Genomic DNA, 16,760 nt, shown 5'->3' on the forward strand with positions numbered 1-16,760 from the left:
ACTGATAAACTACATAGTAAAACTTGAAGTGTTTGGGTCAGTGCGATGCTGGATGTACTCAGTGGAATGGCAAAAACGAGGTTTGCCACACGCACATATAGTAATCTGGCTATATAATAAAATTACTTCTAACGAAATTGATGATGTGATTTCCGCTGAAATACTTGATGAAAATGTCGATAAGGGGTTATATGATATTGTTGTAAAAAATATGATACATGGACCTTACAGTGCACTGAACGAAAATTCACCATGCATAGCCAAAGGAAGGTGCACGAAGCAATATCTTCGACTTTTAGTATCCAGCACAATTACTGGCAATGATGGTTACCCACAATATAGAAGAAGATCTACTGAAGATGGCAGTAAAACAGCAATAATACAGAAGCGTAACAATACCACCATCGAAGTATATAACCAGTGGGTTGTTCCATATTCCCCATTATTATCAAAAACATTTAATGCACACATAAACGTTGAATACTGTAACTCCGTAAAGGATATCAAATACACATGTAAATACGTCAACAAAGGCAGTGACATGACAGTTCTTGGCTTGCAGTCCGAAATCAAAGATATTGACGAAGTCGTACAATATCAGGCTGGAAGATACATAAGCAGTAATGAAGCTGTTTGGCAAATTCTTTCATTTCCAATACATGAACGTAGTCCAGCTGTTGTTCACTTAGCAGTACATTTACAGAATGGTCAACGTGTTTATTTTTCGAAATCCAGTGTGCAACAAAGAGCCCTGAATCCACCGAATACAAAGTTAACTGCTTTCTTTTCACTATGCAAAAAAGATTATTTTGCAAAAAAAACTGCTGTATACTGAAGTGCCTTCGTATTACACGTGGAATACTAAAAATAAAGTATTTGAACGTCGAAAACAGGGTAAGTCAGTCGACGGCCAACCTACCATCTTCAAAGATACCACGATAGGAAGACTCTACACTGTTCACCCCAATCAACATGAATGCTTCTTTCTATGCCTGCTTTTGGTGAATGTACCCGGTCCGACGTCCTTTGAGTATTTGAGAACTGTAAACGGTACTATACATGACACTTACCATAGTGCATGCAAAGCTCTGAATTTATTGGAGAATGACCAACACTGGGATAACTGCATCAATGACGCGTGCAAAACGTCAACTCCAAGTCAAATTCGTGCATTGTTTGGCATCATACTAATAACTTGCTCTCCATCAGCTCCTACAGAGTTATGGGAAAAATATAATCAAAAATTTCCAAAGATATACTCCATCGAAAACGGTTTGAGATATATGACTTTTGATTTTACATCAGAAATTTATAACTACACTTTAGTTGTTATAGAGGATTTGTGTGTATGTATGACAAACAAACCTCTTCAGGATTTGGGAATGCCTTCACCTAATCGTACAGCTGCTGTTTCGACATGTGTAGAATTGGATCGTGAACAAAGTTACAGTATGAGTGATCTATTGTCGTATGTACAAAATAACATTTCCAAGTTAACGTCAGAACAAAAAGACAGTTATGATACGATAATGCATTGTGTCAATAACAACATTGGAGAAATTTTCTTTTTGGATGCGCCAGGAGGTACTGGTAAAACGTTTGTGATAAAACTGATTCTGGCATCAATTCAATCAAAAAATGATATAGCATTGGCAATTGCGTCGTCCGGAATAGCCGCAACGTTGCTGCCTGGTGGAGGAACTGCTCATTATGCTTTGAAATTGCCTCTGAATTTGCATTCTACAGAAACTCCCACGTGCAATATTTCCTAATCATCTGGGATGGGTAAAGTATTGCAGCAATGCAAATTTATTATTTGGGACGAGTGCACAATGGCACACAAAAAATCGCTCGAGGCTCTGGATCAATGTTTGAAAGATTTGCGAGGGAATTCGAAACCCTTTGGCAGCACATTAATATTGCTTGCGGGAGATTTCAGGTAAACATTACCTATAATATGCACGTCCGATTGCAAAACAATGACTCTGGTCAAACATTTTCAGATCAATTGCTGGCAATTGGAAACGGAAAGCTCCCAGTAGACTCAATTTCAGGACGTATACAACTACCTGCTTAATTCTGTAATTTAGTGACGTCCAAAAATGAATTGATTGAAAAAGTATTTCCGAATATTCTAAACAATTATAAAAATAATAAATGGCTAAGTGAAAGAGCGATTCTTGCACCCAAAAATATAGACGTCCACGAAATCAACAATATTGTTTTGACCAAGATTCGAGACCAGGCAGTCCTTTACAAGTCAGTCGACACAGTTTTGGAACCAAATGAGGTGGTTAATTATCCATCTGAATTTTTAAATTCCGTGGATCTTTCAGGGTTTCCACCACACGTGCTGCAACTAAAAATAGGCGTACCAATAATACTGTTAAGGAATATCAACCCACCAAAGCTTTGCAATGGCACGCGACTTGCCGTAAAAAAAAAACAATGGAAAACGTAATAGAGGCCACAATCTTGACAGGGCCTTTTGAGGATGAGGCTGTTCTTATTCCTCGCATTCCCATGATTCCAACGGATCTGCCTTTTCAATTTAAAAGATTGCAATTCCCAATTCGATTAGCATTTGCAATCACCATCAACAAAGCTCAAGGTCAATCATTAGAAAAATGTGGTATAGATCTTAATACTGATTATTTTTTCCATGGAAAATTGTACGTTGCATGTTCGAGGGTCGGTAAACCTGACAGTCTATTTATATGCAGCGACAATTGGACAGCAAAGAATGTTGTATATTTGCAAGTTTTATGCAGTTAATTTGTATTGTATCTATCTATCTATCTATCTATATAAAAACGAGTTGTGTGTATGCATGTTTGTTTGTAAAAAGATCATTTGCATATGACGTCATTATTAGTACATAAGGCTTTGTATATGCACAGACAATGGGAAAGCCAAGAATGTTGTATATTCGCAAGTTTTAAGTAGTTCAAAACACATATATAAATCTATCTATATTCATAGGTGGTACACAGGGACACAACTTCAAATACTACATACAATGGCGCGTAACGACTTACGCGCGCGGGATGGCTTGGGGGGGACGAAGCGCCCCCACCAACTAGGTGTTGGGGTGGCGCGAAGCGCCATCCCAACAGTTAGTATATATATATATATATATATATATATATATATATATATATATAGCATGTGAGTAAGTTAACAAAAATCAACCTGGAAAGCAAGAATCAAAACGCGTCAATATTGACAATGATAGGAATGATGATTGGGTTTGGGATTTTCACATTGATAAGGTTGTCAATGCCTACTATACCTTTGCTGAAAAAAAACAAAGGTTTTATGATATGTATTTCATAATGACAAGAAAAGCCAAGATAAAACAAAAATTGTTCAAGTCCTACCACCCGAGCAATTCAAAGAAACAAAAGTTCAGTGATATGTCTTTCATAATAACACATAACAAGCTAAGGCAAAAGTTAAAGGTCCAATAAAAAAAAAACATAATTTTACAAAGGCACTTCTTCTAATTTAATGTCCATTTGGACATCATGACATCAAGAAAAGGATCAAAATGTCTGCATTTAGAAGACAAGCACAATGAAAATCCATAATAGAGGGCTGCCATGTGCCAAGTGCATCCCAATGATTTCACCTGATGGAAGATTTAAAACAATGGGCCAAAAAGGGATCTTTGGACATCATGATAGACAGATGCAACAATACAATTCTCTATTTGCCTTAGTACTAATTGATTAACTGCCTATAGTAACTGTTAGTTTTTATATAGGCTACCACATTTTTGTCTAGAGATAAAAGGTATACTACACACAGACATAGTATAGGCTCTGGGACAGGTAGGCTATATGAATGCTCATATAGTGGTTCTGAGAATTTTTATTCCATGGCATTTTGACCCTGTTTGAACCAACATTACTGTTGGATAGGAAAAAATGCATGAGTGTGGCAATATGTTCTGGCATTATTGCACTTTTTGTTAAAGAAGCAATATATCTTTAAATACTCATTCAAATGAACCCTGTTTTAATAAACTAGGGCTCTAGGGCTCCTGTTTGATAATCTAGGGTTACTATGGATGGTAACACACAAGGCAACTCTTCTCTGAAAACATAAGAAATCTTTGATGCGTTGATTGTGTTTTAGGGTTCACATATATGTTGAATTTTAATGTAATATTCTCAAAACCACACCCCTCTATAAGGGAGTCCAATCTATTTCCAAAATTGTGCATTCATTTTAGCTCTTTTGATCAAAGAAATTCCACAGAATGGATAAGGAAGCTTGTTCTATTTCTAGCTGTTTTCTTATGTACTTGAGTAGAAACATTTGGATTTTAACTTGCTTCAGAGAGAAGGCTATCTCCAACCTGTGGTTAATTTTTGGCTTGGTAGCAACTTCTACAGTTTAAATTTAAGCCAATGTAGAAGCTGACTTCATTAAAAACCAAATTCCACTGAAATACCTCTTATTTTGCAAATTTAGCCTTTTTATTTGAATAGACTATACTCCTTTGTTATAAGAAATTCCGGGGGACTGATAAGAAAGATTGCTTCAATTTCTTCTAAAAATGACTACGTAAGAATAGCACAGCCTATTATTGAATATATCGTCTTACTTTTGATAATTTTCAAATTACGAAATCTGTTACCACTAAGACGCTGAGCATATTCGGAACTTGGATTTAAAGTCTTTTCTGACAAACATATTGCTGTCAAACAACCATAGAAACAAAATTATTTCTCAAAAATTGTTGATCAACAATAATTTTCGTAAGAACACAGAATTATACTAGTGTTGGATACAAATATATTCGATACAATCCTGAATTGTAACCTCCACGATTAAATGATATTCAAGTTATCCTTTAAAATCCTAAAGAAGAGACAAATTTATTAGTTACATTGTTAATGCACGTGTATAACTTCTGATCAACCCCTTTCCTTAATTAAATTCATTATGTCCCAGTTGTTTAGCCAGTATTATAAAAAATGAAAGAACCTGCCTTTTGTGTTCATAGAACGCTTTATGAAGAAGAAGAAGATAATTGGTGATACATTCAAACCATTTGAAATATATTTTGTTATTTTCTATCAGATATTCATGTTGTATCCTTGTAATTTTTACTGTCTGATCAAATTCTGAAAGTTTTTTTTTTTACGTAACAAAGCTTCTTCAGCGTCCTTTGGACTAATGGAGGGGAAAGTAATAGATAACTAACCAGAAATTACATCCTCATGTCTTATAATAGGCAATGGACCAAGGAAATAACAAATGTAATAACCTTTTTTGGCATATAACTGTTTTTTCTTCTTCTGAAATTGCAAAAAAGACAAAAATCCCCTTTTAAGTTCTGTCTTGAATTTTCCTGTTTAATTTGACGAATAATTTTTTTAAACAATTTAAAAAAAATTGAATTGTGGGCCATGATGATTCTCAAAACTGATTATCAGACCTTTGTTGGTTGCTATAACACGATCGTCGATAAAGGTGTTTCTCCAGAACAGATTGTTAATCAACAACGTAAACACAAAAGTTTTTAGTTGAGCTCCACTTTGGCCTGCTAAAAAGTTTTTAGCAGGGCAAAGTGAATTGCACTTTGCCCTGCTGACAAAAAGGAAAAATTTCTAAATTTAGACGCTGTAAAAAATGCGGTTTGTAATGGCTGTCATTGTTTATTGCCTGGACGCACTCGTTTATATCCCGAAGTTTGTCAGCAAAACGATACTGAAACGATTTCGTGCACTACTTATAAATAGGTTTGGGTTTTAGGACCTTGAAATTTAAACAGTATTTGAAAATAATATTGGAACATCAAAACATTTGAGGATGCAGGTGGTAATGCAACCAAAGAAAAGTTATGTGCAATCCTTCTTTCAATGGACTTCCCTGAACCATTTATCCATTTTGTTCGGAATTACCTAACTGAACGATCTCTTACGGTTGAGGTAAATCAACCACTCTCGTTAGTTAAAACGCTTGAGGTAGGACTGATCCAGGGATCTCCTCTCAGCCCGCTGCTTTTTCTGCTTATAATATCTGAATTTGAACTTTCAAGTTCAACAATATCCAAAACGGAGTACACGGATGATTTCACTATTCGGAAATGCGCACGCTCAATTGAAGAATTGTAGACTTGTCCATGTCCCTATATCCCTTCCAATATCAGCCACTAAAACGAAAGCAACAATCTCCCATAATAAGCAAATTATCCGAATATCAGAGCTTGACATGAGAGGCTCATTAAATAGCATGAACCCTGTGATTTAGGATTAACTTTGAATCAGCAAGTCACAAGGAATACTGAAATTGAAGCTGTAAAGCAGTCTTGCATGAAAAGAATATCAATCCTTAGACGACTTACTTCCTTCTCCTGGGCAAATTCTCCCAAACCTCTGTCGGATTTTTATAAGAGGTTTATCAGATCAGGTATTTATTATGGACTGATAGTATACATCAATTTTAGCAAAACCACCATAGCACAGCTAGAAACCCTTCAAAATATATATCTCAGAACTGCTTTCGGGCTTTACCACCACTCAGAGGGAGATAAAGTTCATCAACTAGCTGGATCTTGTTTAATAGTTGAACAGAGCCAAATGTAATCAGTGAGCTATTTTGCGAGGATCCAGGCATATGGCTCAGACCTACCACTGTATCCTTTAACATTCGGAGAAATGAGTTTACTTCCAAATGCCCAACCTGGTAAAATTATCTTTTATCTTTTGCTTTTCTGCCATTTTCTCCAGCAGGGAGGGTAAATCCCGGTAAAATATACCTCCGACTAATTGTGGTAAAGAAAAAATGTCCCTCCAAACGGGATTTCAATTTAAGCAGAACTAAAAAAAAAAAAAATAGAGTGACAAAATTCCATGAGTTCTCGGAAATTTATACAGATGGCTCTGTAAAAGCTGGTAAAGCAGCTGCTGCTGCAGTCATCCCCAGCTAAACTATCGCATTTCAAAACTGCTCTCCAACGGTTCCTCCGTCCCCACGGCTGAAATAGCTGCAAAATACGAGGCTCTGAAGGTGGTCAACGCAAACCCTCTTCCCAGGAAAAGGGCTGTTGTATTCTCAGACTCCCAATCATCTCCACAAATATTTAACAAAATCCATTTTGAAGCTACTGACGGAGATGCTCATCGATTACGAGAATTGATAATAGCCCTTGGCAAGAAGGAGGTGGATCTAGTTTTCCAACACGTCCCCATCCTACAGAGAATACGTTTTAACGAGGAAGCTGACAAATTGGGAAACCGAGCAATCCAGAAGTCTTCTGGAATCGGCTAAAACACTGTATCTATTAACCTTAGAAATTGTAAATCACTTCACTATAGACTGTTGAATCCCATATTCAAAAACTGCAGGGATAAGTTGGCATTTCTGAGGATTAAGAGCCAAGAAATGATTCTCAAGAGGGAAGAACACTTGCGGAAAAAACACCTAAGCTCTTTCTGTCGCCAATGCGCATCAATAATTGGGACTATTCAGTATCTCTTGTTTGAATGCCAGAAGTCAGCAGCATTCTCCTCCGAGTTTAAAAGAAGCACCAAGCAATTGGAATTTCAGGAAGATATTAAGCTGTTCCTAGAAGCAGACCTCCAGGCCCAGGAAGAGGGCGGATCTTCAAGAGGATCATTGACTTCTTCCGAAGTCTCGATGTCTTATAAAAGATGTCCTGAAAATGGTAAGAAGACTCTACGCTTTCCTTTTTTGGCTCTTACGAAAAACACTAATTAGTTTTCTTTCCCCCTGGGAAGAATAAAATTCAATGCTATCGAGGAGAATCAACCAACTTTGGAGCCAGAAAGACCCCAAAAGAGGGAGTCTCAGTGCTTTCTAACGAAGAAGAAGAGCCATATATAATCTATAAAAAAAAATTATAATTTGTTAATCAGAAATAAAATGCTCTGTTATATATTTTTTATTTAAAACTCATATGATATGGAATTTCAGGAAATAAAATGCTCGGTTATGTATTTTTATTTAAAACTCATATAATATGAAATTAGAATTTCAGGAAGACATTAAGTTATTCCTAGAAGCAGACCTCCCAGCCCAGGAAGAGGGACGGATCTTCAAGGGGATCATTGACTTCTTCCGAAGTCTCGATGTTTTATAAAAGATGTCCTGAAAATGGTAGAACAGGACTCTACGCTTTCCTTTTTTGACGCTTATGAAAAACACCAATTAGTTTTCTTTCCCCCTTGGAAGAATAAAATTCAATGCTATTTAGGAGAATCAACCAACTTTGAAGCCAGGAAGACCCCAAAAGAGGGAGTCTAGGTGCTTTCTAACGAAGAAGGAGAGCCATATATAATCTATAAAACAAAATTATAATTTGGTAGTCAGAAACAAAATGCTCTGTTATATATTTTTTTTATTGAAAACTCATATGATACCGAGGTTATTTAGAAAGGTTATTTTAAGGGCGCAAAAATGAGGTTTATTTGAATTTTTTTCTATTTCAGATGCATTTCTTCTGATTCACAAAGATATTAATCAGTTGAGGTATTTGTAAAGACTGCGTTGTATCATCGTTATGTTTTGTAGATACAATGGTCCCAATTTTCAAACCAATGGTCCCGGCTGATTGGAGAGGACTCATTGGAACGAAAATTGAAAGTTCTATGGCCCTTTTTAAGTTACCAAAAATATTGGAGGGAAACCAGCCGCCTCTTAAATCTCTTTTCATCAAAGAAATCCAATCAGAATTTTGATAGAGAGCCACTTGGTTCAGCATAGTTGAAAGGTCTAATAGATATGCCCTTGGGTATGACCTGACTTTCAACAGCCCCCGGGGAAAGGCATGTAAGTGATGTAATTTGCCCATTGTTTATACATAGTATTTCTTATTGGAAAGTATCGAAAATTGTTATGGGGGGCGGGGGGAGTCTCCAGGTGGAGAGGGTATGTTCTACGGGAGGAAATTCTCGTGAGGACAAGAGTCTCCGGCAAGGATTTTCCGGGGGAAATTTTATATGGGGAGTGGGGAATTTTTTGGAACTCATATACGGAATTCTCTTTATTTTGTCTTACTATTTTTGTGGATATTCAATTCTGCATGGTATAAACTATCCTAGGGGATTTCCCGTGGGAAATTTTCAGTGGGGAATTTTCACCAATAATGCAATTGTCCGGGAGAATTTTCCGTTCGAGGGGAGGGGAATTCGCACGGAAGGGTATTTTGCATAGGAAAATTGTCCACGGGAAGAGCTTGTTTGTTTGGAGGTGGGGAATTTTCCGAAGAAAATCTTCCACAGAGAGGGAGACGGATTTCCCAGCATAATTTGAAAACAGATCAGAAATTCAATTAAAAAAAACAAACTTTTTTTTATCATCTGAATATGAGGAGCGAGCAACATTAAAACTTAAAAAAAACGAAAATTGTTCTGTTTATGAGGGGGTACCCCTTCCTCAACCCTCGCTCTGTACGTTAATTTTGACTGTTTGTCAAAATTCTTTAGGAACGACTCTTGAAACATAAGGGCTGTTGAATTCAAATGAAAAGTATTGTTCAAGAACTTTAAGGCATTAGCTTAAAGAGCAAAGGGCGAGGAAGGGGCTGTGCCCCTCTTATACATAATGATTTCTGTCGTTTTAAGTTTCAATGTTCTTACGTAATTTCGTGCGAATGACCAGATAATATAAATGATCACACGTATGGATAACCATCTAGTTCGAAAAAAAACTATCAATAAGTTCTCTCTTGCATAAATTACCAAGACAGGAGGAAAAGAATAATGGTTGTTAAAAACAAAAATGCGACAAAAATTTTCCGTAAATCAAAAGACCCATTCAGTGTCAAGATACTATCTCTTCACTAATCATATTACGAAGTAGAGGGGCCATTTGGCACAAAAACGAATATTAGCGATGTCTCTATTAATAATAAAAGATCAAGAGCCTTTCCTTTCTGTCAATCATTTCGTAGGCCTAGGTAGAAATCCATGTTCGGGAGAGATATGTAATGATTTTCTTGTCATCCGTTTATAAGCTCTAGAGAAATATTATATCTCTTTTAGAGAAGAAGGGATCGTGGAATTAAGACGTCATGCAGCCCACCAAGATGCTAAGCTAAATTTAGTTGCGTTGGCCAATTAGACAAATCCTCAGAAGTAGGTTCAACTTTCTATATTTGATTACGTAAGCAAAAGAGGCTTCGAAAATTTAGCGTTCTAACGTTTTTAGCAGCAAGATAAGAGTTGAAATGAGTTGGAAGTTTAACGGGCTGGTTATTCTTCAATCAGGGACAGATCCAGTGGTCTGGGGGGACCGAAACTCCCTAAGATTCTTCTGGCACCCTCATTTGTTTTTTTTACTGTTTAAAATAACTTTTCAATTTGGTCAATAATTGGCACCCTTGTCGTATTGGCCCCACCTCCCATGATTTTGCTCGAGATCCATCTTTGCTTCTCATGCGGTTCATTTTGCTGCAACTCATGTCCATTTAAGTTTGATTAAAAAAGAGAAAACTTACAAAAATTATCCACTTTTAGAATTATATTGAGGGCTATCCGAAATGTGAGAGTTTCGCCAAGCCCAGAACACCTCGGTATTTACGCTAAAGCAACATTGAATTAACATTGCATCGAAAATGAAAATCACCCATTAAAAGGTAAAATTCTTAATTTGGGAGGGGAGGGGTCTGAAATACCTAAAAGAAATTTTTAGGTTGTATGTCAGTAAGTTTTTAAAGGGGGAAGGATCTGTTGGACAAATATTATTCCCTGGAGATGCCCCACTCCTATCACTTATGTGCAGGTAAGGCTATGAGTGTGATCTAGTATTTTACACAAAGAACGTCTCTGTAATAAAAGAGGACCTGCTATTTCCTTGAAATCTGCATTTGTCCACCAAATAAAGGTAAGAATCAAAGGTCCGCCATATAAAAGTGAAACCAATTAGCTCGCTCTGAATTTTTGATCGAAATATATTTGGCCCAAGATTTGCGGAAATGTTTGCTTAGTTGCATATTATGACATAAGTTAGTACTTCTCTGTAAAGATGTGTCTTTTGTTTACTCAAAAGGACACAGGATCTTAAGTTTCAGTTCGAATGAAGCCCCGTCTAATATTTAAAATCCAACGATTCAATTTGAATTCAAGAAAAAAAGAAGATTTTGAAAAAAAATTTCAGAAAAAAAGAAGATGCATTAAAAAAATTAACATATCAGTGATGACCCTCTGTATGTGACTTTTCTCTGAAAAGTCACATACAAACCCAAATAAACAAAAGAAAATGTAGCAAATACTTTTAGCATAATTCGAACTATCATATATCACTTACTTTGGGCTCATATCTGCCTTATCTGTTGTGCAGTTACGGCATCAGCCAGAATATACACACCGTGTTAAACCTATAACCCATACGCATTATTTCAGTAGTTTTAATCTAGCCTATACATAGTCTGTACAGTCTTCTCTGGGTAATCTCTGCTCATTTTTAGTTTAAAAATTTTTCATTTTTGACTAGACAAAAACGGTCCCTCCCTCTTCAGAATGTCAAAAGCACATAAAAAGTGCAAAATTTGTTAAAATTACAAAGAGTATGAAATTGTTCAAGTAAAAAATAAGATTTTTCGGAACTGTTGCCTCTCTCATGAAAAAATTGCAGAGTCAACCAGGCGGATTCCTGTGGGGCTTTCGATCAGTAAAGATAGAAAAAGCTATCAGCTTTTGAAATTATCAGCTGTTTTTCAGACATCACGAGTCAGTAATATCCATCGGTCGATTATATTTGTAACGTTTCTATTGTTACAATTTCGCTAAAAATAAACAACACAAGCTTTACAATAATCTAAAAAACAAACTAGATTGTAGAATTCGACTTTCGCATCTTTTCATTGTAATGGGAAAAGTTTTCAAGTTATAGAACTTGGTCATTGCTTGCGCATGGTATTTCTTATTGGGAAGCATGCATAACTTTTAGGGGGGGGGGGTCAAATTTTCTGCTTTTTTTCCACGGAGAAATTATCCATACGAAGGGAAGTTTCTAGGGGGTTGAAATTGTCAGGGAAAATTATAAACCGGGGAAATTTGCAAGAATTCTTATACATATTTTTTTTATGTCATGTTTTCTTGGGGAGGGCATTTCTCCGTGGAAGTTGGGTCACATTTTCGAGATTATTTAAAAAACGATCAAAAAAAGTTTTAAAACTGAAAGTAAGGAGCAGCATTAAAACTTAAAACGAACAAAAATTATTACGTATATGAAGGGGGTTACCTCCTCCTCAACACCTTGTTCCTTACGTTAAAGTTTGAATTGTGTCCCGATTATTTAAGAACGAAACCTGAAATACAAGGTTTGTTTCATTAAAAAAATAAGAAGCTTTTTTAACAAGTACTAATAGCTTTAGCGTAAAGAGTGAGGTATTGAAGAGGAGGTAACCCCCTTCATATTCTTGAAAAAGTAGTTTCGTATGAAAGCAGCCTGTTTTCAAGACTTCAACGGGTAGCAATGAAGATAACATAAACCGATATAAAGGTTTCTGTACGTTGTTATGCAGCGGTTACGTATATGAGGAGGGTTGTCCCCTCGTCAATACCTCACTCTTTGCGCTAAAGTTCGAATATTTACCAAATATATAAGAATGACTCTTGAATCATAAAGGCCATGTAATTAGAATAATTAGCTCTTTAGAAAGTACAAAGAGCAAGGTATTGATGAGGGGGTGAGTATTATCCCTCATCAGATTCTGCAACAGCCCTATACCTCCATTCCACAACAGCCACATCCTAACATTCCATCAGAACCCTATCCTGTCATTCCCATGAGAGCCAGCAGGTGCTTGTTACGTCATTGAGAATGTTTTATAAGAGACGCAGGTTCATGTTACGTAAGAGGGGTGTTTACTTTGGTTGTTATCTAATGGGTTTTCGAGTGTTATGTAATATGGATGGTTAGAGTCCGTTAGTCAGGTAAGAAAGTCCCGATTGTAATTGAAGAGGATACACACGTGGGTGTTACGTAATAATGGTGCACACGTTGGATGTGGCACAATCTTGGGAGACGTGATGTGGGAGATTTATTGGAAATGAAGTGACGGGAATGCACACATAGGTTGACGATGTTTATATGGAATGTTACATAATACTTTAGGAGATTTCCTTTTCTTTCACGGTGTTTTTTTCGAAGTGTTTTTGTAGATTTCATTTTCTTTCAAGAAGTTTCTCTCGGGGAACCTTTATTAACTAAAGATTTTTGTCCGCTTTAGGATTCGACATGGATTCCCTCTTAATGGAATGGAGCGCTAACCAGTTGGACAATGAAACTCTTTACACTATTTTGATTCGACTAATACATTTTACGTGATAACCTATAGCACGCAAGCAGAATCATCTGTTTGGGCATACTAGGAAGATTAGATTACTCGCATATTTCCTAACCATTCTTTCTGAGCCGTTTATCTATCTATCAAAACTGTTGGTTTTGCCATATTAGATGCACCTGCTTACTATAGTCTATTAATTATCTAACGTGAACTAGACGGGTTAAGTTTCAGATCAAATGTTACGTAACATTGGTGTTAAATTTTTCATTGCGTAAGTGATTACGTATACAAGTCTTATCCTGAATCAAGAAATCTAAAAAAAATAAGGCTTTTTTACCTACACATTTTATAAATAAAAACAAATTTACAAAGCATCATTAGAACATAGAAAAAGCAGTTAAAACTCAACAACGGAAAAATAAAACCTGAAAAACCCTGACATAGGATAAAATATAAGTCAAAGAACCATGAATTAAGGAAAGTTAAGGGTCCTAGCAACCGAATCCGGAGGGAGGGTTGATATTAGAGGTAAATTTAAGCCCTATTAAGAGCTATTTCTGAGAGCTTCGGATGAAAATACCGTGTTTCTTTGAACCAAAGCTATGCACATTCACGCCACCGTGACAATATGTGGCTAGCCCCTCCCAAGCAAGCAATTCTGGAGGGGGGACTTCTTGTACAGACAAGTTTAATTAGTCAAAACAAATTTACAAAGCATTATTAAAACACAGCAAAAGCAATTAAAACTCAACAGCGAAAAAACAAAACCTGGAAAAAACCTAACATAGGTTAGACTATAAGCAAAAACAACCACGAATTAAAAAAGGGTGAGGATCCCAGCAACCAATTTTAGAGGTGGGAGGGGCTTGCTATTAGAAATTTATTTAATCCACATTAAGAGCTATTTCTGAGAGCTTTTAATGAAAATGCCACGTTTCATTGAACCGGGGCTATGTATATTCACGCCACCGTGACAATATGTGGCTAGTTCATCATACCAAGCAATTCCAGAGGGGTAGAGTTGTTATTAGAAATAATGTTAAGTACTATTAAGAGGTATTTCTGAGAGTTTCTAAAAAAAATCCCTCATTTCTTTTGACTGAGTGTTAGATTTCAAAACCTCCCACCTTAATTTAAGCTGTAGAACATGTCAGTCCAAGCAATTCACGTGAGTATGGCAATATGCGGCTTCCCCATTGCACACCTTTGAAACATATTATCATTCCTAAGACATTTTTACCAAAAATTTTCATGACAAAAATATGATTGAAATCCATTGGTTTATGTTTTCGCACCAAACCCTCCGTGATATACTATATCAATTCACACCACCATGCCACACTCTGACTGGCCCTCTTGTATCCTCTAGTACCCCTAATAATTCCTAAAACATTTTATCAGATATTCTCTTCATAAAAGTACAATTTAAATCCATTGCCTTGTACTTTCGCAACTCAATACTTTGTGATACAGCATCTAAATTCACACCACCCTGCCACACTATCATTGTCCCCTGTAGAACTCCCTCATCATCGCAATGTCACTTTCCAGGTATTTTTTCGTTAAAAATCATGCTTTAAATATATTGCTTCATGTCTTTGCAACCCAACCGTCCTTGATAAGCCAAGCCAATTCAAATCACCGCGTCACACTACTACAGACCCTCTAGCACCCTCTAGCCCCCTCTAGCACCCTCTAGCACCCCCTCATAATGCCTAGGACACTTTCCAGATATTTTTTCATACAAAATGAAAAATCATGCATTCAACGTAACGGCTCATATTTTTGGAAGCCAACACTCCGTGATACACGAGGTCAATTCAAGCCGCCGTGCCACACTATGGCCGCCCTCTAAGCTCCCTCTGGCACAACCATCATCTTCCCTAAGACATTTTCCTTTTCATATTTAAAGCCATGCATTAAATCCATTGGTTGACGTCTTTTGCAAACTACCCCTGCGTAATACAACTCGTCATTATACACCACTGTAACACACTATGCCTTTCATCATTCGAAAGGCATTTTACTGGGATTGTATTGTTAAAAATCATGCGTTAAATCTGTTGGTTCATTTTTTCGCAGCACAAACCTCCATGATACACCATGTCAATTCATTCCACCGGGTCAAACTATGACTGGCCCTCTGGCAAGCTCTAGCCCCTCTCATCATTCCTAAGACAATTTCCAGATATTTTCTTCTATTAAATTATGCTTTAAGACAATTGATTCATGTTTTCGCAACACAACTCTCCGTGATACACCATATCAATTAACACCACCACGCAAAACTATGACTAGCCACCTTGGATGGGGGTGCTATGACTAGCACCCCATATCATTCCTTAGACATTTTCCAGATACTTTCCTATTAAAAATCCCTCTTTAAATCCAATGGTTCGTGTTTTAACAATCCAACGCCAAACATGATGCTCACATGACAATTCAAGGCACTGTGGCAAACTGCAAATAGCACACGACGCCATCTGGCACATATTATCACTCCTAATGGTTTTCGAACATTTTCCTACAAAACTATTCGTGTACAATTTAATCGATCATTTAAACTTAATGAGAAAATCCCCATTAGGGTTTGTTCTGATGACCTCTGACAATTCTCGCCCCCATGGTAATATATGACTGACCTTTGCTCACCTTGTGAAACACATTAAACTAAAAAATTACCATTGCATTTATTTGAACAGCGGAAACTTGCCATTTCTATGTTAGAATGTAATGTTTCTTGACATTTCAAACTTCCTTTCTCCTTATTTTCCAGTGATTTTATGAAAATTCCCCTTATTGATAAAAAGGGCATAGAATATAAAACTTTTTTTTGAACAAGCCTTTTTCTTATTACCACAACATGTAGAAACCTAGACAAAACCATAGACATCAAGAAAAAACCGTAAAAACCTAGGCAAACTTGATGAAATCGTGACCAAACTGTAGAAATGGAGGAAAACCTCTAAATTAAGACCTATAAATGGAAATGAGAACCAGACCATAGAAATCCAGACAAATTAAAAAGTCAAGACCGAACCTGAGACAAAAACACGCACATAAGCACAAAGTCATACACAAAAACGCACAAAGACAGACACAGAGACATGTAAACAATGCTCAGTTACACAAACATAGGAAACATACACAAAAACACAGTCACACTGGCACGATGGCAGAAAGAAAAAAAAAACACACAAACAAAAACGCAAAGTCAGACACACAGAATCAGAGACTGAGAACACAAACACAGACACGGATAAAAGCATATAGACGCTTAGTCACACAGGCACGCTGGGAGGGAGACAAAAACACGCTCAAAACCGCCAAGTAAGACACACAAACACACAGAGTCAGATACATAAAAACAAAAAGACTGACAAATAGACATTGGAACCGACGCCCAGTCACACTAGCATGGTGGTGGAAGAGAGAGAGAGAGAGAGAGAGAGAGAGAGAGAGAGAGAGAGAGAGAGAGAGAGAGAGAGAGAGA

The 16,760-nt window shown here is 36.8% G+C and overlaps 1 protein-coding gene across 2 annotated transcripts in view; it reads right to left on the reverse strand.

Annotated features, from left to right (window-relative positions):
• Window positions 1-16,760, reverse strand: part of LOC136025957 (serine/threonine-protein kinase NLK-like) — a 94,193-nt gene that overhangs the window by 59,130 nt on the left and 18,303 nt on the right. Inside the window, exon 1 of one of the 2 annotated variants that reach the window (XM_065702066.1) lies at window positions 4,460-4,572. The exons of the other annotated variant lie outside the window; for it this stretch is intronic. The gene's annotated coding sequence lies outside the window, so the exon portion shown is untranslated. Of the gene's footprint in view, window positions 1-4,459; window positions 4,573-16,760 lie in introns of those variants that run through there. 2 annotated transcript variants of the gene reach the window in all.

This window comes from Artemia franciscana, chromosome 4 (assembly GCF_032884065.1).
Source record: "Artemia franciscana chromosome 4, ASM3288406v1, whole genome shotgun sequence".
In the NCBI taxonomy this organism is placed as follows: domain Eukaryota; kingdom Metazoa; phylum Arthropoda; class Branchiopoda; order Anostraca; family Artemiidae; genus Artemia; species Artemia franciscana.